The sequence below is a fragment of the Lycium barbarum genome, chromosome 1, assembly GCF_019175385.1.
Source record: "Lycium barbarum isolate Lr01 chromosome 1, ASM1917538v2, whole genome shotgun sequence".
Lineage (NCBI taxonomy): Eukaryota > Viridiplantae > Streptophyta > Magnoliopsida > Solanales > Solanaceae > Lycium > Lycium barbarum.
Genome location: NC_083337.1, coordinates 125,460,348 through 125,486,239, shown reverse-complemented (window position 1 = coordinate 125,486,239; position 25,892 = coordinate 125,460,348). Strand labels below are relative to the sequence as shown.

At 39.2% G+C, this 25,892-nt stretch overlaps 2 pseudogenes; one reads left to right on the top strand and one right to left on the bottom strand.

Annotated features, from left to right (window-relative positions):
• Positions 1 to 4,917: 4,917 nt before the first annotated feature.
• On the top strand, positions 4,918 to 12,595 carry LOC132599098 (pectin acetylesterase 8-like; annotated as a pseudogene).
• A 153-nt stretch (positions 12,596 to 12,748) lies between these two features.
• LOC132613743 (beta-D-glucosyl crocetin beta-1,6-glucosyltransferase-like) lies at positions 12,749 to 18,722 on the bottom strand (annotated as a pseudogene).
• Positions 18,723 to 25,892: the final 7,170 nt, after the last annotated feature.

Here is a 25,892-nt window from a genome sequence, read left to right as displayed (position 1 = left end):
GCCACAATCTTATCCACATCTTGGTCATTCCCTGTGGGCATTACTTGCTGCCCAGAGTCATCATGTTGCTTACGAAATATCTCCATAGACTGAGTAGGGATCTCAAACACCGAAGTATTCAATGTGACTATCAACGGTTTCAAAGACAGGGACGAGACAAACCAAACTTGCAACTTGTTGCTGCATTAGCATGTTTGCCAGTTCCGGATGTGCAATATGACATTTAGAGCATCCTAAAGCAGATTGGTGCTCCTCTCTACCTGAAAGAGCCTCAAAAGTGTTAGGACACACAATGTCCTTTGTTGCAAAGCCTTGCTCCTTTGTCACATTAAGTTCTTTAACAGTTTGAGGACTAACAGATTGTTTGCGTGAGACCACTATCCAGCCTTCACTTCCAACATCATCTCTAGCATCGTTCAAATCCATAGCCTGCTCGGAAATCGTTGAATTCCCAACTGCGACACCCGTATCACCAATACTAGCCAACTCGTCGATTTTGGCCGGTTGCACCACCTCTTGCACCTTTCTAACCAAAACCTCCCGATTTTCATTGCTATTAAGAGAATGGACTACCTCAGATTTACTATTACCTGATGGACTACCCCCATTCATTTTCAGATTTGGACACAAATCTGGAAGAGCTTTCTTTCTAACCCATGAGCTTTCAGCGAGGTTTTCGGACACCCTAGCCAATGCTTGACCTAATGGAATATCTCCCATGTTAGCTCCCTTTTGTTGTTGCTTCTTAGTGTTTAGACAATCATGTGTATCTCCTTGCAATTTCTCAACCGAAGCACCTTCAATCTCTATTACCGCAACATCTTCTTTTTGAACCACTATGTTTTTTCCAATTAACAATCGGCACTTTTTGTCATCATGACCTTGGTGCTTACAATGGGTGCAATATTGAGGCAAATTATCATACACGACCTCCTAAAACTCGTCAATAATTCTGCCTGTAAATTTGTCCACACTTTGAAGTCGAATACGATCCGGATGTTTGTCCAATAAGTCGAGGATCACCCTAACCCTAGCCGTGCTAGGTCTTGATCTCACTTGCGTGGCCTTATCCATAGCAACAGTGTCACGCCCCAAAACCCACCCTAGACGTGACCGGCATCCGACGTCATGAACAACATCGGAAGGACCTAATCAACAAAATAATAATACTTGAAACCGCCAGGTTCAACATTCGCCTCCAACAATTTACAAATTAAATGTAGCACATCATGAATACATGAATTAAATCAACGGAAGTCTTTATAAGTAAATAGTCATAAACGTGGCAATCACCATTAAGTCGTACGAGACTTTGACAATCTACCCACAATTCTGACAACTATCTATGAAGCTTCTAAGAGACACAACAAACATCTAACTTCAGGACGCAGCCCGAAGATCTAGAATAATAAATGAAACAGGAAGTGTCCCACGAACAAGGATGTGGGCTCACCAAATCAACAGCAGCAGCAAGTTCTTTTAAGCGTCGAAGGTATCACAAGCTTGCTCTTCTCTGTTACCTAACATACCATAAAAAACAACAATGGTATGCCTGAGTACTTCGTACTCAGTGAGTGCCTCGGGGACAACAAGTAATATGAAAATAGAGTACATAATACATAAAGAAACTTAATCTTGTCAATCAGGCGAAAGCGATGTAAAAACAGTTATACAGTTTATGTATCTCAATAATAAGTATCAAACCCATTTATAAAGCCTCTTGTCAAGACACAACTTCCATTATGCCTTTTTCATCAATTAAGACAGTCATCAACAATTCCATAAAAGAATAGGAATATCACACATGCCAATACAGGCCCAAGAATCAATCACATCGAGGGGATGACCGTAGGGTTCCCTTGTCACAACGCACCATACCGGATTATAAAGTCTTAGTGACCACTCATCCTCCCGAATGGCTAGGCGTAAGCACACCGGGAATAAAAACCTCGGTGACCACTCATCCTCCCGAATGGCTAGGCGTAAGCACACCGGAATATGAAATCCCCGATGACCACTCATCCTCCCGAATGGCTAGGCATAAGCACACTGGAATATGAAATCCCCGGTGACCACTCATCCTCCCGAATGGCTAGGCATAAGCACACCAGAATATGAAATCCCCGGTGACCACTCATCCTCCCGAATGGCTAGGCATAAACATAAAAATAACGTCCATGGCATAGAAGCCGATTCACAAATTGTCTCAAAGTTGTCACACCATCAATAACATTAACGTTCATTATGCATATCCAAATAATAAGTCATTCCAATCAATGCTTTGAAAACGTACAACTTCTTTACAAAGATTTCTATGTCCCAATTCACTAATGAAAATGTCATTACCAACTCTTAACTAGCATTATTAAGCATCTCCCATAGAGGAAAACATTCATAATAGCTTATACATATATAAGGTTTGTTGCCATCTAGGTATAACGTGGGATTGTCCTCTCACACACATCAACCACCATTTAGACATAAATTAGAGTTCAAGAAACATGAAAATATTGCTTTTTCTTTCATTCATTTAAAGAATCTTGAATAAACTTTATGCTTCCAAATTCAAGAATAACAACTTATCAACAACATCAACAACAATATCAATAATTATTTTATTTCAATATCCAACTAATCATATCCATTAAATCATACCAAAACAGTCACAAATTTTATCACAAAAAAGCCCTAAAACAGCCACGAATTTTATCACAAAACAGCTCCAAAACAGCCACGAATTTTATCACAAAACAGCTCCAAAACAGCCACGAATTTTATCACAAAAACAGCCCCAAAAAATCCACGAATTTTATCACAAAACAACCCCAAAACAGCCACAAATTTTATCCCAAAACAGCCCCAAAACAGCCACGAACTTTTATCACAAAACAGCCCCAAAACAACCACAAATTTTATCACAAAACAGCCCCAAAACAGCCACGAATTTTATCACAAAAACAGCCACGAAATTTATCACAAAACAGCCCAAAAACAACCACAAATTTTATCACCAAAACAACCCAAAACAGCCACGAAATTTATCACAAAATAGCCCCAAAACAGCCACGAAATTTATCATAAAACAGCCCCCAAACAGCCATTTGATATGCAAAAATTATAACCGAACTTTCAATGTCATTTTCTCTATTCTAACCCATTAAATCTATCAAGGATCAAGACAAGAACATCATTAAAATCTTAGACATACCTTATATGAGCAGCCACCACGAAGACAACATCCCCCAAGTTCAATTTTTAGCTTAGAACGATGGCAACAACTTGTACTACACTTTATCCTTCACGAGCCTCGGGATTCGGGGTCTCGAACTTGATCGATTCACCACTTTCTCTCTCTAACTCTCCTCTCTCTCTCTCTCTCTCTAAAATTCTGAACATTGGTAGGTGAAAATGAGGCTGCTAGGGCTGAACATTTCCCTTAAATGGAAATGGGCCTGACCCGATTTGGAATCGGGTTGGGCCAACAACTTGACCTTTCTGCCTTAAAACGTCCATATCTCCTTATCCCGATGTCACATGGAGACCCACGACCTATGGTTGGAAAGGTATTTCAATTATCTACAACTTTCATTGAGGAAGTGTTTCCAAATTATCAACACATTTGCACGAAAATCGTCCAGAAGACAGACCTACCAAAACTTAGGCGAATTTAAGAGCCCTTAAGAACTTCACTAGTTGGTTTGACTTCAAAACGACCATTTTCCACCTGAATTCATCAAGAATGGATTCATATAGATAAAATATCATCTTAACACTAGATATTTACATATTCACACCTAGTTCAAGTTTACGAGGTGTTACAAATAGATTTCCGACTACTGAAGCAATGGAAAGTAAAGATCTCTTAGCAAACAAATCGGTCGATAGGTTTGGAAACGAAATCCATACTGTCGCACGTGAAGTCTCCTCCTTAGGGTTGAATCCAATAGTCCATGGGAAAATCCTAATTTGATGGTCTTTGCCGCTGTACATGAAATAATTCACGCCTCTTGATAATGCAGCCACAAAATCATCATATTTATCCATATGAATAAGAAGTTGTCTTTGAGCAAGCAACCCGACAAGACAATGTCCCTTAATGCCGAAGAACTTAGGCAAAATCGATCTTAAAGTTGGCAAATCCGGTGACCCGGTGGATAATTTAACCATAATGGCTTGATGAAGTCCCTCCTCCCTAGTGAAAGTTTGTCGTTCATTCACGTAAATTTTAGTGTAGGAATTCCATGAACAACTTCAATAGGTATCAAACTAGTTTGAGAAACTGTTGATTTTGTTTGATTCAATCTATCGGCATAAGTAGGGTTTGTATTGGTGTTTGTAGTGTTGTTTGTAGGATTTTGGGAAGGCTCTCCCGCAGCCAAAGACTGAGGAGAGACATGGCTGCCCTAAATCTCCATGGTCTCAAAGGAGAGAGGCAAGATGAGAGAGCCAAGGTTTTTTTTTTATTATTGGCTTACTAGCTAGCTAGATGTTGTTGCACTTATATAAAGTTCGATGTCGTTGCAAGAAGTCTTTTGCTTATGGGTGGAGAAATTATGTCTTCTAAATATTTATAAATCTGACATTAATTAAGAGAACCTCAAACTATGTTAAGAACACTGACGTCGCCTTATACAATATATTTGGTATTGGAATGAAATGAGTTTGATTTAATAGTGGATATATAAGATTCGTAATTAAAGACGATCAACTGGTATATATGTGATTGAGGTGTAGTTAATTCATTGATTAAATGCAGATATTTTATAGTAATTAAATTTGGAATTGCACGTGTAAGTTATAATTATCACAAATAGAAATGTGTTCCCTATACTTTCCATATAACCCACATCATGCAAACAGAAAATTGTTGGCCTTACAATCTTTGAGGTTCAAAGAAAATTGTGGTGCTAGTATTTCTCACATCTATGGCCTGCCTACTTTTCCGATACTAACTTCAACCATCGGCAATCTCTAAGAATGTTATTTATAGCTCAAATTTATTAGTTGGGGAAAACAAATTAAGTGTTTTGCAACAAATATATTTAAAAGTACGTGTGGAATATTTTTTTTTTTCTCAAACATGCGATGTACTCATATATCCATGATATCATCAGTTTCTCATTTCCCTTTGTTGTTTTATGTCTTACAGGATGATGATGGCTAAAACATATCCTCAAGTTCTTTTATGTTTACTTATTTGTTCATTGGCCATCATCAACACTGAGTCACATGCAAAAGAAAATGTAACATCAGATGAGGCATATCATGTCTCAAAAACAATCGTTCAGAATGCTGTGTCAAAAGGAGCAGGTTAATTTCCTTTACTTATTAATTAATTTAGAAAATTTGAATTAATTGTAGATATAGTTCTGTTAATAACGTTTTTTAATGTGGCAGTATGCTTGGATGGATCACCTCCAGCATATCATTTAGAACCAGGATTTGGAGAAGGAGCCGGAAACTGGATTGTTCAACTTTCGGTAAGCATATACTCCCTTTGTCCTAATTTATGTGATACAGTTCATATTCGAGAGTCAAGCAAAGAATTTTTTTACCGTGATTTATTCGTATGCCCTTTAAATATTTTAAATCTGTGACATATAGTACTTTTTATGTAGTTTTAAAAATCTAAATTATTTTTAAAAAAACTTAAGATTATATGTCCGACTTCACGGTCAAAATAAAGAAGTTTGACCCTCGGAATATGAACTGTATCAAGAGCTTGGAGTATGACTATAGTACATTTTTACCTAGATATAGTGCTGTTTCAATTTTTTTTTTTTCGGATCTTTGGAATTCTCACATTGTTCTTATTAGGGAGGAGCATGGTGCTCAAGCGTCAAAGATTGTCTGGAACGTTCCAAAGCCGATTTTGGTTCATCAAAATATATGGGTTCATGGTGGTTTACAGGAATTTTTAGCAAGAATCAGAGTTCAAATTCAGGTTCTCTTGGAATAAACTAATATAATAAGATCTCAATCTGCGGTGCATTATTATTCTATTATAGTTCAACAAGTCAAATGTAATGGTTAATTAATGTAAAATATGCAGAGTTCTACAATTGGAACAAAGTATTTGTTAGATACTGTGATGGTGGAGCATTCACCGGAGATGCCGAACACGTTGATCCTGTACGTTCTTTAATTTTAATTAAGCTATAATTTCAAATAATAGATATATTTCTCAGCTGAAATAATACTTACTAGAAAAGAAACTAGCCTTCCTTATGTTTTCTATCATCTTTTTTCGATGTATTTTAGTAGAACATGGAAATTTAATTTCGAAGTTATTTGAGAGTACTGAGACATAGTATTTATCATTATAACATGAAAGTGTTTTATCACATTTACCTTTTTCCTTTTTCCTTTTTCTTAGGCTACCAATCTTCACTTCAGAGGTGCAAGAATTTTTGAGGCAGTATTAGAGGATCTGCTAGCAAAAGGATTAAAGAATGCGAAGAATGTAAGTAAATGTTAATTATCGCTTAAATAATTTATGTATATGAGAAATGAGAAAAATAAAGTGGAGGAGGAGGATGTCTGCAAATAATACTAATAACGGTTTTTTGGGTAAAATAAAAGTGCAAAAGAGGTGCTATAGGAGAAATGGTTGAGATTCATTTAATGTTCTTAATATCCACGAACATTAAGTTAGGAAAGTAGAAATTAAATACAAGTAACATCTCATACAGTTCGTTAGGTTACACTAACATGCATATAGATTGAATCCATGTAGTATACAGGTTTAGGTTTAACACGAATTTATAGAAAAATTTCACCAAGCCATCCATTAAAATTGAACGCTTCTTTGTTTGTACCTCTTAATGGACTTACAACAACAAACAACAACAAACCCAGTATAATCCCACTATGTGGGGTCTGAGGAGGGTAGAGTGTACGCAGACCTAACCCCCACCTTAAAAGGTAGGGCGGCTGTTTCCGAAAGACCCTCGGCTCAAGAGAGGAGAGAAAAAAAAAAAAAGGACAAGACAAAAGGTTAGATATGATCAAGCGTATCAAAAACAATATGAAAGCAAGGAATAACAAAGCAAGAAAGTCATGGTAAAAGGAGAATTAACTGCTATAAATAACTATGAAAATGAAAACAATGAAAGTGAATAAGCCATTATAAACCAACAGATACTCGCAGAAACTCGCAGAAATCAAGAGACAAGAAACTATAGAACAACATAACTACTCTTAAGGGAGGATAAACGCGACTACCTACTATCCTTCTACCCTAATATGAGTTCTCCATACCCTCCTATCTAAGGTCATGTCCTCTGTAAGCAGGAAATGCGCCATGTCCTGTCTAATCACTTCCCCCCAATACTTCTTCGGCCTACCTCTACCTCTTCTGAAACCGTCGCTGGACAACCTCTCGCACCTCCGCACTGGGGCATTTTCATCTCTCCGCATCACATGCCCAAACCATCTCAACCTCGCTTCCCGCATCTTGTCTTCCACTGAGGCTATTCCAACCTTGTCTCGGATGACTTCATTCCTAATCCTATCACTCCTAGTGTGCCCACACATCCATCGCAGCATTCTCATTTCCGCCACTTTCATCTTCTGAACATGAGATTTCTTGACTGGCCAACACTCCGCTCCATACAACATAGTTGGTCTAACCACCACTTTGTAGAACTTGCCTTTAAGTTTCGGTGGCACCTTCTTGTCACACAACACTCCGGAAGCAAGCCTCCATTTCATCCATCCTGCACCAATACGATGTGTGACGTCATCATCAATCTCCCCATTTCCTTGTATAATAGACCCAAGATACTTGAAACTATCTTTCTTCTGTATGACCTGGGTGCCAAGCTTCACTTCCACGCCAGCCTCCTGTACTATAGCACTGAACTTGCACTCCAAGTACTCTGTCTTGGTCCTACTCAACTTGAACCCTTTAGACTCCAAAGTTTGTCTCCAAACCTCCAGCTTAGCGTTAACCCCGCTGCGAGACTCGTCAATCAGGACTATGTCATCCGCAAATAACATACACCATGGCACCTCACCTTGAATTTGCCGCGTCAATCCATCGATCACCAAAGAGAATAAAAATGGGCTAAGAGCTGATCCCTGATGCAGCCCCATCACCACTGGGAAGTGCTCTGAGTCTCCTCCCAAAGTCCTTACCCTGGTCTTGGCCCCATCATACATGTCCTTGATCGCCCTAATGTACGCCACAGGTACACCTCTAGCCTCCAAGCATCTCTATAGAACCTCTCTCGGCACTTTGTCGTATGCCTTTTCTAGGTCGATGAATACTATGTGCAAGTCCCTCTTCCTCTCCCTATATTGATCCACCAGTCTCCGTACAAGATGAATAGCTTCTATAGTTGAGCGTCCCGACATGAATCCAAACTGGTTCTTTGAGATAGACACGCCTCTCCTCACCCTCATCTCCACCACCATTTCCCACACTTTCATAGTGTGGCTTAGCAGCTTGATCCCTCTGTAGTTGTTGCAACTTTGAATGTCGCCCTTGTTCTTGTACAATGGAATCATTGTATTGCATCGCCATTCTTCGGGCATCTTAGTCGTCTTAAAGATGACATTAAAGAGTCGAGTCAACCATTCTAAACCTACCCTGCCTGTAGTCTTCCAAAATTCCCCCGGAATCTCATCGGGCCCGGTCGCTCTTCCCCTACTCATCCTACGAACAACACCCTTAACTTCTTCAACCTTTATATTCCTACAATATCCAAAATCATGACACCTCTCGGAGTACTCCAAATCTCCCAACACAATATCTCTGTCCCCTCCATCATTCAAGAGTTTATGGAAGTATGACTGCCATCTCCGTCTAATGAGAGCGTCCTCCACTAGTACCCTACCATCCTCGTCCTTGATGCACTTCACCTGATCCAAGTCGCGCGACTTCCTCTCCCTCGCCTTGGCTAGTCTGTACAACTTCTTATCCCCGCCTTTGTCCTCTAGTTCGGCATACGGGCATTCAAAAGCTGCTGTCTTTGCCGCCGTAACCGCTAACTTTGCCTCCTTCCTCGCCATCTTGTACAATTCCCTATTCGTTCGCCTCTCTTCATCATCCTTGCTGTCTACCAACTTTTCATACGCCACCTTTTTTGCTTCCACCTTCTCTTGAACTCCTCCATTCCACCACCAGTCCCCTCGGTGCCGACCACGACTACCCTTCGAGACCCCCAGCACCTCTCTAGCTACTTCCCTAATGCAACTGGCCGTCCTATCCCACATATTGGTCGCCTCCCCACTACTCTCCCAGGCTCCCATAGATCTCAGCTTCTCCCCCATCTCCAGGGCACCCGTCATGGTCAAACTCCCCCATTTGATCCTAGGCCTGTCGTCCACGACCTTCTTTCTCTTCCTCATCTTGATTTCTAAATCCATCACCAAGAGCTTATGCTGGGTCGATAGATTCTCACTCGGGATCACCTTGCAGTCTTTACAAAGACCTTTATCTTCCTTCCTAAGGAGTAAAAAGTCTATCTGCGTCTTAGCCACTGAACTACGAAAGGTTACCAAGTGCTCCTCCTTCTTCGGGAAACTCGAATTGGCCACCATCAGCCCAAAGGCTTTTGCAAAATCCAACAGTGCAACTCCTCCTCCGTTCCTGTCCCCGAAACCACAACCTCCATGCACATCGTCATATCCCCCTGAAATTGACCCAATGTGCCCATTGAAATCTCCTCCGATGAATAGCTTCTCAGTGGACGGTATACTTCCCATCATCTTCTCCAAATCCTCCCAAAAACGTCTTTTCTCCTCCTCGCCCAAGCCCGCTTGCGGCGTGTAAGCACTAATAATGTGCAAAATAAACCCTCCAACAACTAGCTTAATCGTCATCAACCTATCGCTGACTCTCTTAACCCCTACCACCTGTTCTCGTAAGTCATTATCTACTAAAATGCCTACCCCATTCCTATCCCTCGACCTACCTGAGAACCATAACTTATACTCATCCACATCTGTAGCCCTGGATCCTACCCATTTAGTCTCCTGGACACAAGCTATATTGATCCTCCTCTTCTTAAGAATCTTAACTAGTTCGATGGACTTCCCCGTTAGAGTCCTAATATTCCAAGACCCTACTCGTACACTAGAGACTCCCTTAACCCACTTACCCCCTCTAACCCTCACCCCTATCCGAGAACATGACCCTAGTCCACCATCATCTACCAAATCCAGTAAAGCAAATATAAACTACTCGACCAGGCAGTAATCAATACTAAAACACAAGTTAGTACTAATCTAGATGAAAGTGTAACTACTACGACAAGAACGAAATAAGTAATGCAAGAATGCAAATTAGCAGCAAGGGTAAAATACAGAGAATTAAAAAAATAAAATTAAAAAACCGGAGGTACCAACTCCAGTTAGACAGAACCTGCTGACGTCGGAATCACTGTTCACGCCGGAATCAATGTTCACGCTGGAAACACTGTTCACGGCGGGAAGCTTGAATCTGTCGGACCAGAGAGAAGGAGAGGAGAGAAGAGAAAAGAAGAAAAGGAAGATAGGAGAAGAAGAGGAGTGGGGGTGGGTATTGGGCTGTCACAAACCCTAGGAGAGAGAAAGAGAAAACTTACCTGGGGAGGCCACCGGGAGGTTGCTGGCCGTAGTTTGGGGGTGGCCGGAGTTAGGGGGTAGGGGTGGGGGTAGATGAAGGAGTTGGGGATGGGAAGAAGAAGACCGTTAGTCTTAATGGACTTATTCGGTAAAATTTCAGATTAATCAGCTCAGTAAGTTCTGGATATGAAATGCCAAAAAAAAAAAAAATCGCGTACATGATTCTTCACTATTAATCTCATACATATTAATTGACACATACTATATACTAATTAGAAGTTAATTATTGCAGGCCCTTCTTACCGGAAGTTCTGCGGGAGCATATCCAACAATGTTATACTGCGATCGCTTTCGTCAATTATTGCCAAATACTCCTAGAGTGAAATGCATGGCTGATTCTGGTTATTTTATCCGTGTGTAAGATTTTTAAGACTACATTTATGATTTATGCATGAATGTTTTAAGAAATGATATATTCCTATATTTAGAATTGCAATTTAACGTTGGACCTCTCTCTCTTTCCGATTACAGGAAGGATCCTCATCATGCAAAAGCTTTTACAGATATTTATACATCACTTGTTACTTTACATGTAAAATTCTATCACCTAAATTATCTTTTTCTCTTTGTTTGACTTTTAATTTAATATAAGTTGCTATTCATCTGAGCTACTGCAGGGAGCGGCCAAAACGTTACCTAAATCATGCACTTCAAAAATGAGTCCAGAATTGGTACATACAACTACTGATTGATAGCAATTGTTGTGTTGAGTTTTTTTTTTTTTTTTTTGGGCCAGTAAACTAATGACCATATATAAAAATCTTCCGATTCACTGCATGCAGTGCTTGTTCCCAGAGAACATTCAACAAGATATCAAGACACCACTTTTCATTGCCAATTCAGCATATGATAAATTTCAGGTAGTTAATTAGATATTCATCAATTGTTATACTCCTACTTAATTACTTTGGTCAGTACTGGCAAACTTAAAAATTCAATTAGAGTATTCAAGATTTAATATATAACTAGTATACACACACAATTTTTATGTGAAAGATGTTTGATATAACCGACCACACTTAGGCCACTACTGTAGACCTATATTTCGTGATTACCAAAGATTTTGTCGTAGAAAAATCGACACGTATATAAGGGTTGTAATTTGATAATGGATTTGCTTTATGTTTTGCTATTTACTGGGAGCATACTTAAAATGTCTATTTTCTACATGAACCGTTTTGCAGATAAACACTACTATAGCTAATCATGTTAATGGTTGCATTGAAAGTGGAAATTGCACTGCCAGTGAGAACAAAACCTTCAGAGGTTAGTAAAGATGACCTAACAGGGATAATTTTAGTTTTTTTTTTTTTTCCTCTCAATTATGCGATGATGTAAAGTCTAACACTTCTTGATTTGATATTTCAGAGTTTAGGTCGGAATTTTTAGCTGCTTTGCCCAAAGCAGATAATCCTAAATTAAAGGGGGTTTTCATTGACTCATTCAATCATCATAGCCAGAACCAATTTTGGTGGTCTCCTGCAAATGTCACCACGATTAACAACTTGGTACGTATGAGATTATTTAATTTATTCTTTGTATTGTCTTTGTTATCTTCTTGCAACTATACTATTTTGTCGAACATTTTATTCCATGATCTTTTAAAACAAAATATTTCAGAAAAAAAGTTGTTCTATCATGCTATTAAATTGAGGAAGTTTTTTATATATGCAGACTCTAACAAAGGCATTTGCTGATTGGTACTATGATCGAAATTACAACCTATGTCATAGATGAGCATGACTTGCCAATCTCTGCTCTAGGAACGCTTAAAGCCAAGCAGAGTGCGATGTCTAAAAGTTCTGTAAAATACAATGCAAGTATTTCATTGACATCAAATTTCTGATTTATATGTCTGAACTGTTGCAATATAAATAAATAAAGTCCAATTGTGGTATAATTCAGTAAAGTTCAGAAAGATGGATGTTAATCTCTGTACATCTTTGTTGTCTCCATTAATAACATGTCGCATATTCCCTTCTAATTTTCTTACGGCTACGTACCCAAGATAATTATTAGTAATATTTTTACCTAATCTATTATGGTTTTAATAGAAAGTAACTCCGGCATATACATTCATTCCCGCTAACAATATATTATAACAAAAGCTTACGTTTTATGTATTAATTGATGGTATAAAAATATTTATACAATCATCTAAAAAGGTAGCAATCAATAACTTTATGTAATGCATAATTAATTTATAATCTAAAATTATGGTAACTAACATGCTATAATAGGTTAAAAAAATTATTATACTATTAATATGTATAACTTAAGCCATTAAAATGATGTGATCATTATAACAGTATGAAAGAGTTACAACTATTCACATAAATTAAGTAACGGATGCACAGTTTCACACAATAAAAAAAATACAAAAAATAAAGGAAAAAGGAAAAAATAAAAAAAGGATAAATAATTTCTTGGCCAATGAAAGGTGCCAAGTCATCTCTAGCTTTGTGTTTATATAAAGATAGAGATTCGTAGACACTAAATAGAAGATTTAATGCACTTGCTATTATTGCAAAGTTGTATTAGCTCTTGAACGGTTGCATCCATCTCTTCTCCGCTTATGGACTTCAAATTCTCACTAGTGTCCTTAAGTTTTTCTCTTAAAATTTCCCGTCTTCTCACAAATTAAACTTTTGATAACATATGCCATCTCTTCTCTGTGAACCTACCCTTTATCATCTCTAGCAATCTCCACAGCCACTCCAGTTTCTACCATACACCTAGCATTGATTGGTTGATCAAGGTGCATGGGCATGGCTATGATTTGCACATCAAAATTTATACTTTCCGTTACAGAATTCCAACCACAATGACTTACAAATCCTCCCGTACTTGGATGGTTGAAAATTCTTGGCTGTGATGCCCATCCATCCACTAGCCTTTCCCTGTCTCCAATCCTTTCAAGAAAACCTCGTGGTAGTGCTTCTTCAAGCTTGACTTTTTCCCCCTTTGAAAACCTTACAACCCATATGAAATTAACGTTGCTAAATTCCAATCCGTAAGCTATCTTTTCCATGTCTTCCATAGTCAAGAAATACTCACTTCCAAAGGAGACAAATACAGTTTAATGCTCATCTTTCTTTCCTAACCAATTGATGAGGTCCATATTCCCATCATCTTCATTCATGGGGTCATTGACCGCAGGACCAATTGGAACGATTTTCCATTGAGCAATTTGTATATGGTAAAAACCGGACCAATTTGTGTCCGATATGAACAGAGTAAGAGATAGGCCGAAGGGGCACGAGCACGATCAACCTTGCCTCAACATCGAGGGTGTTTACCGGACACAGCAGATCCGACCCCAAATAAGCTTATCCGGTTTTCGGTCCGGACAATCAGTTATAGTACTGCCACGCATCGCCAAACCGTTCCACCATTTGCACTGATAACAGTATAGGTGTCAGACCGTACGGCTGGGCCTTATCCATTTTAGGGTTTTTAGAAAGGCTTTTTAACATTGTACTAGAGGGCCCATAAAGGATTACCTATAAATAGAGGGAAACCTTTCCTTTTGGGGGTTGGCTTTTTTCTCGTTCCACAACATTGTAATCAACAAATGTTATAAAGATTTCCTCAAGCATTTTGGTCCGGACCCGAGAAGTTCCACTAAATTGAGCTCATTCTATACGTCGATTAGCTTGTCCTTTTAAGTTCACGATTATTATTATCTTACAAAATCTACCACACCTCACGTTATATCATATTCATAGATATAGACATAAACATATATATACCCACTAAAATTCCATATTAACCAAAAGATTAAATTCATCCACATTTTCTATTCACCACTTATATTATTTGAGTAAGACCTTAGTAGATGTGGAGACCCGTTATCCACACCTCTAAAATTTAGCTTTGGCATTGGTAAGTGCTTCAGGAAAGCTAAATCCTTACTTTCAATGCCATCCCATATGTGTAGTAACTACTTACCCGCTAAAAATGTCATGCATAAGCCGGAGTTATCGGGTAGATTGACCAAATGGGCCGTAGAGATTAGCGGATATGATATCGAGTATAAGCCTAGAACAACTATTAAATCTCAAATCTTAGTAGATTTTATAGCAGACTTTACCCCCGCCATGATTCCCGAGGTAGCGAAAGAGCTTTTGGTAACCTCTGGAAAGGCTTCGGGTATCTGGTCTCTACATATAGACGGGGCATCGAACCTAAAAGGTTCCAGATTGGGAATTGTTCTTAAGGCCTCCGCCAGTGACGTCATTAGACAATCAATCAGAACTATAAAATTGACTAACAATGAAGCTGAGTATGAGGCTATGATTGTAGGTTTTGAATTGGCTCGAAGTTTGGGGCCCGAAGTGATCGAAGCAAAATCTGATTCTCTCCTGGTCGTGAACTAAGTCAATGGTGTCTTCGAGGTCAAGGATGAGCGAATGCAAAGATACTTGGAAAAAACTCAAGTGATATTGCATCGGTTTAAAGAATGGACTATGCAACACGTGTCGAGGGAGAAGAACAATGAGGCAGATGCATTGGCCAACTTAGGCTCCTCGGTTGAAGCAGAAGAGTTCAATTCCGGCACAGTCGTCCAATTGATGAACTCGGCAGTGGAAAATGGTCATACCGAGATAAATACAATGGGTCTGACATGGGATTGGCGCAACAAATACATTGACTAATTGCGCAATGGAAAAATCCCAAACGACCCAAAAGAATTGAGGTCTCTTTCGAACTAAAGTGGCTCGATTCTATTTAGTGGACGATCAGTTATATCGCCGGTCTTTTTTCGGTCCCCTGGCCAAATGCTTAGGACCCAGAGAAACGGACTACGTGATGAGAGAAGTCCACGAAGGAACCTGCAGTAACCACTCTGGTGCCGAAGCCTTGGTTCGGAAGATCATTAGAGCCGGGTATTATTGGAACCGTATGGAGGAGGACGCGAAAAGATTTGTCCGTAAATTGTGACGGGTGCCAAAAGCATGCGCCGATGATACACCAACCGGAGGAGTTACTGCACCTGGTCTTGTCCCCTTGGCCATTTATGAAGTGAGGAATTGATATCATTGGTCCTCTGCCATGGGCCCCAGGTAAAGTTCGTTTTATCTTATTTATGACTGATTACTTTTCGAAATGGGTTGAAGCGTAGGCTTTTGAGTAAGTTAGAGAGAAGGAGGTTATTAACTTCATATGGGTCACATCATTTGTCGGTTCAACATCCCAGCCGAGATAACTTGTGATAACGATCCTCAGTTCATTGGCAATAAAGTAAATAACTTTCTCGAAGGGTTGAAGATCAAAAAGATTATGTCAACTCCATATCACCTGAGTGCAAATGGACAGGCGAAATCCAAGAACCAAACCATAATTCAAAATTTAAGGAAACGGTTAGAGACGTCAAAGCACGAATGGAAGGAAGTGTTACCGGAGGTGTTATGGGCCTACAGAATGACGGCAAAGTCAAGCATGGGAGAAACACCATTTTCATTAGTCTACGGGGCTAAGGCTCTAATCCCAGTAGAAGTTAGTGAACCGAGTCTAAGGTTCTGGTACGCCACTAACGGGTCAAACGAAGAGGCTATGGCCGTAAACCTTGACTTAACGAACGAACTACAGGAAAATACGCTGGTCCATTTAGCAGCTCAAAAGCAGTGAATGGAGAGGTACTATAACCGGAGGGCTAACCTTCAACATTTTCTAGTGGGGGACTTAGTACTCCGAAAAATATGCGGCACACTAAGAACCCCAATGATGGCAAATTGGGCCTGAACTGGGAAGGGCCGTATAAGGTAACCGGAATAACGGACAAGGAATCATATCAGTTGGAAACCGTAGACGGACATCAGCTACACAACAACTGGAACGTGGCTTATTTGAAGAAATATTATTTATGAGAAGCCATTTCCAGATAAATTCTGAAAGTATTCGAACTAGGTCTGAAAACACATGTTGCACTCTTTTCCTTAGCCCGGTTTTATCCTGAAAGTGGGTTTTCCGGCAAGGTTTTAACGAGGCAACAAGTACAACGTGTTACCCTATGAGACGAACCTAAGTGCCTATGAATCCGAGTCTAATTAATCACAGGCGACTGGATAGTGTCTCCGCGCTCATACTTCACGGATAAACACTAGGGGATTACTATACCCACATCAAGACCGAAGAAGAGCTCATCGAAGCAATTAGTGTTTCTTGTTCTGTGTAAGCCCGAACCTTCTGTACTAGGTTTCAATGTAAGGGCCAAACGATCAAACGAATCGTGCCCGAATAGTATTTGCTACGACAAGAATAGAAGGGATCAGATAAAATCTTTAAATTGTGTACAAATACTTGCGATATGAAATAGTATTGTTGAAAAGTATGTCTTGGATATGTTTTCTTATTTAATAACCCCCTACTGGGTACTATCGTCAAAAAATTGACAAAGGCAATAATGTCACAATAAACCGAACCCAACTCTACTAACAACCTCGAATGGGGACTACCGTCATAAGATTGACAAAAGGGCAAATAAACAGTACAAAATGCGCTGGACCTAGTCCACTACAAACAAACAGTCTAAAGAAGGTCAAATAATTAAAAACCTCGACTGAAAATGCCCCAGGTAATTCGGAGACGTCTAAATTCACAAAGCACAAATAAGCCCTGGTGGCGAATCATTCAATAAGTCTTCGGTCAAAAAACATACCGAACAAAGTAAGGCTCGTAACCGACGAGTTAAGATTTGAAGGTTTGGTGATTAAAGATGAAGGATATTTGAGATAACGGATCAGATCAAGCGAAGAAACGAAGATAAAAAAAGATAAGAGTGAAATTTGAAAAGTGAAAGGGTGACTGTAACTGTCTTGTATAGACGAATTAACATGGCGGATACCGAGGCCAACCAATTGAGAAAGGCCACGTGTTCGAAATATTAATGAGATGTGACTTGAAGCGACGTGACCTGAGGCGGTTACTGAAGCTGGCCATTCGGATTGAGACACGTGGCCGAAGTCAGAAGGACGTGGTGTGAGGGGACGTTACAGTTCTCGCTTGTTTTTGAAGATAAGAACGAACTAATTAAGGAAGCCACCGGGGGAGTCTTTTCCCCTTCCTGTCACTTTGGTGAAACTCTGGTTCGGAAAGCGTGGGGACTACCTGTATACGGTAAAAACCGGACCAATTTGTGTCCGATATGAACGGAGTAAGAGATAGGTTGAAGGGGCACGAGCACGATCAACCTTTCCTCGACATCGAGGGTGTTTACCGGACACAGCAGATCCGATCCCAAATAAGCTTATCTGATTTTCGGTCCGGACAATCAGTTATGGTACTGCCACGCGTCGCCAAACTGTTCCGCCATTTAAGCTGACAACAGTACGGGTGTCAGACCGTACGGCTCGGCCTTATCCATTTTAGGGTTTTTAGAAAGGCGTTTTAACATTGTACTAGAGGGCCGATAAAGGATTACCTATAAATAGAGGGAAACCCTTTCCTTTTGGGGGTTGGTTTTTTTCTCATTCCACAAGATTGTAATCAACAAATGTTATAACTATTTCCTCAAGTATTTTGGTCCGGATTAGAGAAGTTCCACTAAATTGAGCTCATTCTATACGTCGATTAGCTTGTCCTTTTCAGTTCATGATTATTATTATCTTACAAAATCTTCCATAGCTCACGTTATATCATATTCATATATATACACATAAACATATATATACCCACTAAAATTCCATATCAACCAAAAGATTAAATTCATCCACATATTCTATTCACCACTTACAAATCTAATCGGGGAAAGCACAATTCAGTCAGATAACCAAAGCACTTTGCTTCTATTTCCCTGGAAGTATTCATCAGCATGATTTTATTCACAGCCTCACAAGTACTTCTTCAGCTGAGGGGTCGTCCTTATTATCAGGATGCTTCTCTTCAATGTCTTTTTCCAACGTTTCCTCAAATCTTTTTCGCTCAACCTTCCTTAAATAAAGAGACGGAAAAGGGAATTCTATCCCTGGCTTTATGATTGAATGTAAAAAGTAGGAAAATGAAGCTACACCGCAAGTCATGAGCATTATTGTTGGAATGTCGTGTGAATGGGCGATTCCTACCGCCCAACGTTGAATTACATCATAGAGAAGCAAATCAAATTTTAACATTTTGAGGTCTTATTTGAGTGTAGGGTTGAGATGGAGTGGGAGGCTGTGAGTAGTATGGTAACTAGGAGGAAGCTCAGGCAATTTTGGTAGATGGAGTTCAACTAGCTGAATTAAAAAGAGTATACTTTTGGGGGATCCTTTTCTTGATAAGATTGAGATTAATATGTGTAGAACATAGGTAAACATAGAATCCACTGTCTACAAGTTTCTTGGCCACGTTCAAGTAAGGGGAAATGTGATCATGAGCCAACCATGGAAACATTCATACCCTCAAACTAGTACCTTCTAAATCCATGAAATCACTCTTTCTTGAAACACTTTAGGTATAACTTGGTCTATGTTTTTCCTTTTTTGATACTGGGGAGGGTATAACTTTGTCTACGGCTACTCGTTGGGTTTTAACGTTAGCTGGCTTTTATAGACAAGGGACAAGGGAGATGAGGACAGAATCTCATGAAGAGCTTACGGTTGCTTTAAAAGGAAAACTATAAACGAAAGCTAATTAAGTTTTCTATGTTGATTTAGTCTTGTTGTTCTGCTAACTTAGTGATGATCTGTAATCGCTGCCTTAAAATCTTAAAATCACCTCTATCTGCTATAGTGGTAAAGATGACCGGATGATGCAAAAATTGTTTAAACTAATCTTATATTACTTGAACTCTTTATTGTTTAAACTAATCGTATATTACTTGAACTCTTTCAATAAACATACTGTGCGCGCAAAAGAAGCTAGATTTTCCTAATTGCGCGGTTTGATAATTTAATCAGCCAAAAGAAGACTTGGGCTAATTAATCTATTGATTCACGTGGTCATAAAATTAGCAACATGCATTAAATAGATAGTACAGTATATTACGTTTGAGATTTTACCCTCTAAATCACTTTGGCCTGAACTTATAATTAAAATAAGTCCATATTTTAAATCTTACCCTATTTAGCTCATCTTTTATATAATTTGAAATGCTTAAGAAGAAGGCAATATTTTCTTAATTTGTGATCATGATTTTCATGTTTTACTACTTAAAAACTGACTGAGAGTGGTATTTACGTATAGACACAGATTTAAATAACGTTGGGTGAATTAAAGTAAAAAATTAAAAAATTATTGTTTGGAGTTTTTAAAAGATTGAAAGCTCACATGAGTTTTGTACTTGGTTGAAATTTTCGACGAATTGATGATTGAGGTTCGTTGAGAATGTCTTTTTGAAGTTGTGGTTAAAATTTAAAGTTATTTGATAAAGATTTGAGTCATTTGAATGGGTTTCTAACCCGTATTTGTTCGCGACAATTTTTTCTAGCAAAATAAATAAATAATTGCAATCACAAAACAAACATGAGAAAAAAAATATTTTATTGATTATTTTGTGAGTACAACTCTAGGTGTATCCCTTAATTCTAATCTCCGTGTTGTTCGCCTCGATTCGAAGGCCAATGTAGCGTCTTTCTCAACTGAAGGATGTATTTCTATTGATGTGTTGAATCTTGGAAAAACTTTGAGCAGCACTTGGTTTGTTCTTGAGGGAAGACATCTCTCGAATTCTCTTTCTTGTGAAGACCTTTGGAGAAGACTTATGTAGATGTCGTTGCTCTCCTCTGCCTCTAGTCAAGATGCTATGTCAATTTCAAGATGTCCTTAAAAGGGGATGTGTGACCCCTTCATATAGGTGTGAGTAAGAGCTTGGGGGTATTTTGGTCTCTAAGTAATTCTAACGGGCCTTGGACTTGAAGAACATGGGTTGGACTTATCTTATCAACTTAATGGACTAACCCAAATGCAATTTGGATTTCATTCAAGTCGTGTAATTTTGACTTAAATAATTAATCCGACTTTATTAACTAAAATTTGACTTGGCCAACATGTCAATAACTTAGAATTTAATCCAAATTTTGTATGAATTATTTCAATTAAAATTTGATGTCCACAGATGCCCCCTACTTCAAGACTTGTCGAGGTGTAGGCTTGCCGAAATTGTAGACGAGACTTGAAGTACCCATGAAGTGGTCTTCATACAAAACTTCCTTGAGACTTGTTTTCAAAGACATTCTTGAAATGTGGCTTGATTTTTTTTTTTTTTTTTTTGTGAACCAAAAAAATACGCAAATCTCTTCCTTTAATTTTGAGGATGAGTTTATTGCATCAATTTTTATTCATCAATATTCAAATAACAAAATTGTATTATAACTTCATATGGAAAATAGATCCTTCCATAATGGGACAAAATGACAAATAACATTATTCAATTCAACCATTTCAGATTTGAAGAAAAATAATGAAATTGATCTTTGCCTTATGTAACTCTTGATTTTGTCTTCCTCATAATTATTCAAATCATGTTGCATGATTTGGAAAATTATGTGTTTTTTTTTTGGAAATATTGAATTCATATCTCCCTATATGGTAATTTGGAAAAAATAACAAACCAAATCAATAACCAGATAATGATGAGCTTTCCGGGAAACACAATTAGGGACATTTGCATTCTTTTTGAAAAAAATCTCACTGCCTTAATAAATCTATATAGGGCGTGCACCTCTACCAATTGAAGCCATCAATTCTTTTTTCATTTCTTACAACTCTTTCAATATCATTCTTGGTGAGTTGAAGCGTCGTGTCGTCGCACCCTGGCGTCCATCCTGCTCGGTTGAAGCATCATGCCATTGAAAAAGATATCCTTCAATGCCAATTTGAAACGTTGGGCTAGCGGCTCCCATGTATTTTATCATCTTTCTCCCTTCCTTTTTTTTTTTATAGGATTGCGACTAAGGATTTTTAGATTTGCGCGCCTATGAGAAAGGTATTGTACGTTTCTGTTGGAGTATCAAAGTGACAAGCCGCTTGGTTCGTATGAAAGTAGACTTCTAAGGCTACAACATATCTAAAAATCAATGAAAAATCCTCACGGATTGACGGGCTTAATTTTTAAAGTTGAGCTCCAGATCTGTGTTTTCTTCTGACAGTTTCGTGCAATCTCACCAAAACATATGTGTCTTGGTGTAGGAGAGTCCAAATGAAATGTGGCTTCATTCCGAAGATGCTACACTCGTAGGACTGTGACATATTCAAAAATGAACATCGAACACCTTCTGGATTGAACGGAATTAATTTTTGAAATTGGTCTCCAGATCTGACGGTTCTTTTGACAGTTTCTTGTAGTCTCACCAAAATGTCTGTATTTTGGCGTAGGAGCAACTAAATGACAAGAGGCTTGATTCTGAAGATTCTAAACTCGTAGTACTATGAAATGTCCAAAAATCAACATTGAAATCATTTTGTATTGACGGGAATTAATTTTGGAAGTTGGCCTCAGGATCTGGCTGTTCTTCCGACAATTTCTTGTAGTCACACCAAAACGTCCATATCATTGTGTACGAGTATACAAATGATGAGGGGCTTGATTTTGAAGATGCTACAGTTGTATTACAACAACTTATACAACAATAAAAACATTTTTAATTTGAACTCCAGATCTTCATTTTCTTCTTTCAGCATAGTTCAGTCTCACGGAAAACTCCATATCTTGAGATTGGAATGTCCAAATGACAAGCAGCTTGATTCTGAAGATACTAGACTCTGAAGGCTACGACATATACCAAAATTAGTTAAATTTATTTTGAATTGACGGAAATTAATTTTTGAAATTGGTCTCTAGATATGTCGTGCTAGACTTTGGACAACATTCATGAGGGCGCTTCTTTTTTTTTTCTTGTATTTTTTCTTTGTAGGTCTGCACGAGAGTGTAAATGGTCTCTATTTCAGATGGGGAACATGCACATGACGTCACAACCCACTATTGAAGCCACGAATATCAAATAAAATCCCCGCGGCGCTGGAAGGACCTTCATAGTTCATCATTATTGATTGGCGAGGAACTACTTAGGGTGATGTCCGTCTGACTTCGATGGAACTTGTTGCATTACTCTGTTCGGCTTTCGTGAGAGGAAACTTATTGCATCCCTCTTTGGTGGTTTTGTTTTACTCTAGCGAAGAATAACTTGGTGATTCCTCCTTCCTTGTGGCGTTGATTGAGAACATTTGGAGTAGCCTTTTCTAGCCTTGGGGAGAAAGCTCATGGATAATCTCATCCCTGCAACTTGGCGGAAAAAGCCCATGTGACGTCATCTTCTTACGATTTATAAAGGCGTAGGGAGAATAACTCGTCCTTTAATCTTTGGCGATGATAACCTATTCTTTTGACTTAGTGAAGAAGTGCAAGAAGCTAGCGTCCTTCTCGCGGCTTGGAGTGTTTCATCCTTCAAGATATGGTGGAGAAGTACAATGAAATAATGTTCACCATCCCGCATTGAAGCATTATGGCTTCGTCATTTTATATTTCTTTTAAGTCTACGAAGCAGTACAACTGGTCTCAATAGTAGACCAAGAAGATGTCCACGTGATCTTGAGGAATCACTTGGTGTGTCCACCCTTGAAGTATTGTTTTTGCGGACACAACTTTGAGCCTTAACTCTTCTTGCAGCATTCGTAGAATAATTACATGGTGAATCTCATCCTTACGTCTTAGTGAGATTGACACTTAGCGTAGTAGGCAAGTCTATTTCATAGGCTACTCGACCCACCTTACGGATTATTCGATAAGGTCCAATGTATCTTGGACTCAACTTCCACTTTTTACCAAATCTCATTACTCCTTTCATAGGCGAGACTTTAAAAAATACCCAGTCATTAGCTTGAAATTCCAAGTCTCGTCGGTGGTTGTCCGCATAAGACTTTTGATGACTTTAGGCTGTTAACAGTCGGTCTCAAATCACTTTAACCTTTTCGACTGCTTGTTGGATCAAGTCGGGGCCTATCAATTGTGTTTCTCCGGTTTCAAACCATCCAATTGGAGATCTACATTTCCTTCCGTACAAAGCTTCATACGGAGCCATTTGAATACCGGAATGATAGTTGTTGTTATAGGCAAATTCAATAAGGGTAAAATGCTCATCCCAACTATCACCAAAGTCCAGCACACATGCTCGTAGCATATCTTCCAAGGTCTGAATAGTGCGCTCGGCTTGCCCGTCGGTCTGTGGATGAAACGTCGTGCTGAGCTTAACTTAAGTACCTAGACCTTCTTGAAAGGACTTCCAAAAATTGGCTGTAAACTGTACCCCTCTGTCTGTAATAATGACCAAAGGAATTCCATGAAGTCGCACAATTTCTTTTAGATACAACCTGGCATAGTCTTCTGCCGAATACGTGGTTCTGACTGGGAGGAAATGAGCTGCTTTTGTGAGTCTGTCCACGATCACCCATATTGAATCATACCTGCCACGGGAATGGGGTAATCCCACGATGAAATCCATGTTGATCACTTCCCATTTCTAAGTAGGAATTTCCATTGCTTGCAACAAGCCCCCTGGCTTCTGATGTTCGGCTTTTACCTGTTGGCAATTTGGACATTGTGCCACAAAATCTGCTGTGTCCCTCTTCATGCCATCCCCCCAGTATATCAATTTGAGGTCATGATACATTTTAGTTGCACCGGGATGAATAGAATACCGAGAATAGTGTGCTTCCTCTAAAATTTGTTGGCGCAATTTTGCTACATCCGGTACACATAGCCTGCCTCGATATCTAAGGATCCTATCTACGAAAACTTCAAATGGAGACTTTTCCTTTTCAAGAGACTGGTCTCGGTATCGGCTTAATTGAGAATCTTCATATTGCCGTTCCTTCACTTCTAGATTCAAGGATGAAACTGTGGGGTCATTAATGCTGATGCCTGTATTACCCAAATCAATTGCACGTATTCCAAGACTTGTCAATCGATGGAGTTCGCGAACCATCTCCTTCTTTTCTGGAGTAACTTCACATAAGCTACCCATTGATCGATGGCTAAGCGCATCGGCTACTACATTAGCTTTTCCAGGGTGGTACAAAATGTCCACATCATAGTCTTTCAACAATTCTAACCACCGCCTCTGCCGCAGGTTCAACTCCTTCTGTTTGAAAATATGCTGGAGACTCTTGTGATATGTATAGATATCGACGTGCACACCATATAAATACTGCCTCCATATCTTTAAGGCGTGAATAACTGCGGCCAATTCGAGATCATGGGTTGGATAATTCTTCTCATGTTTCCGCAACTGTCTTGAAGCGTATGCAATAACTTTCCCATGCTGCATTAATACACATCCTAGTCCCACACTAGAAGCATCACAATAGACAAAATAGTCATCTGGCCCTTATAGAAGTGTTAGTACTGGAGCTGAGGTCAACCTGTCCTTCAACTCTTGGAAACTACGCTCGCATGCATCGTCCCACTGAAATTTTACCGACTTCTGGGTTAGCTTCGTCAATGGAGCTGAAATAGATGAAAAACCCTCTACAAACCTTCTATAATAACCTGCCAAACCCAGAAAACTACGAACTTCCATAGGCGTTGTAGGCCTTGGCCAAGTCTTCACAACTTCTATTTTCTGAGTGTCAACTCGGATGCCATCATCTGAAATAATATGACCCAGGAATGCCACAAAATTTAGCCAAAACTCATACTTTGAGAATTTTGCATATAATTTTCGGGCTCGAAGAACTCCAAGGATAATTCGCAAGTGATCTGCATGTTCTGATTCTATGCGGGAATACACTAGAATATCGTCAATAAATACTATCACGAAGAGATCTAGAAATGGCCTGAACACATTATTCATTAGATTCATAAACACTGCCGGAGCATTCGTCAACCCAAACGACATCACTCAAAACTCATAGTGGCCATACCTCGTTCTGAAAGCGGTTTTGGGAATATCTTCTTCCCTAATTCTCACTTGATGATAACCAGATCTCAGATCTATCTTAGAGAACCACTTGGCACCCTATAATTGGTCAAACAAATCGTCAATTCTAGGGAGGGGATACTTGTTCTTTATTGTTACCTTGTTTAACTGTCTGTAATCAATACACATCCGTAGAGATCCGTCCTTATTTCTCACGAACAAGATTGGTGCTCCCCACGGCGATGAACTGGGCCTTATAAACCCCTTTTCAAGCAAATCCTTCAACTGTGCCTTCAGCTCCTTCAATTCTGCCGGAGCCATTCGATAAGGAGGAATAGAAATGGGCTCAATGTCCGGCAATACATCAATAGTGAAGTCAATTTCCCTCTCAGGAGGAAGACCTGGTAGTTCGTCTAGAAATACATCTGGGAATTCATTCACTACCGG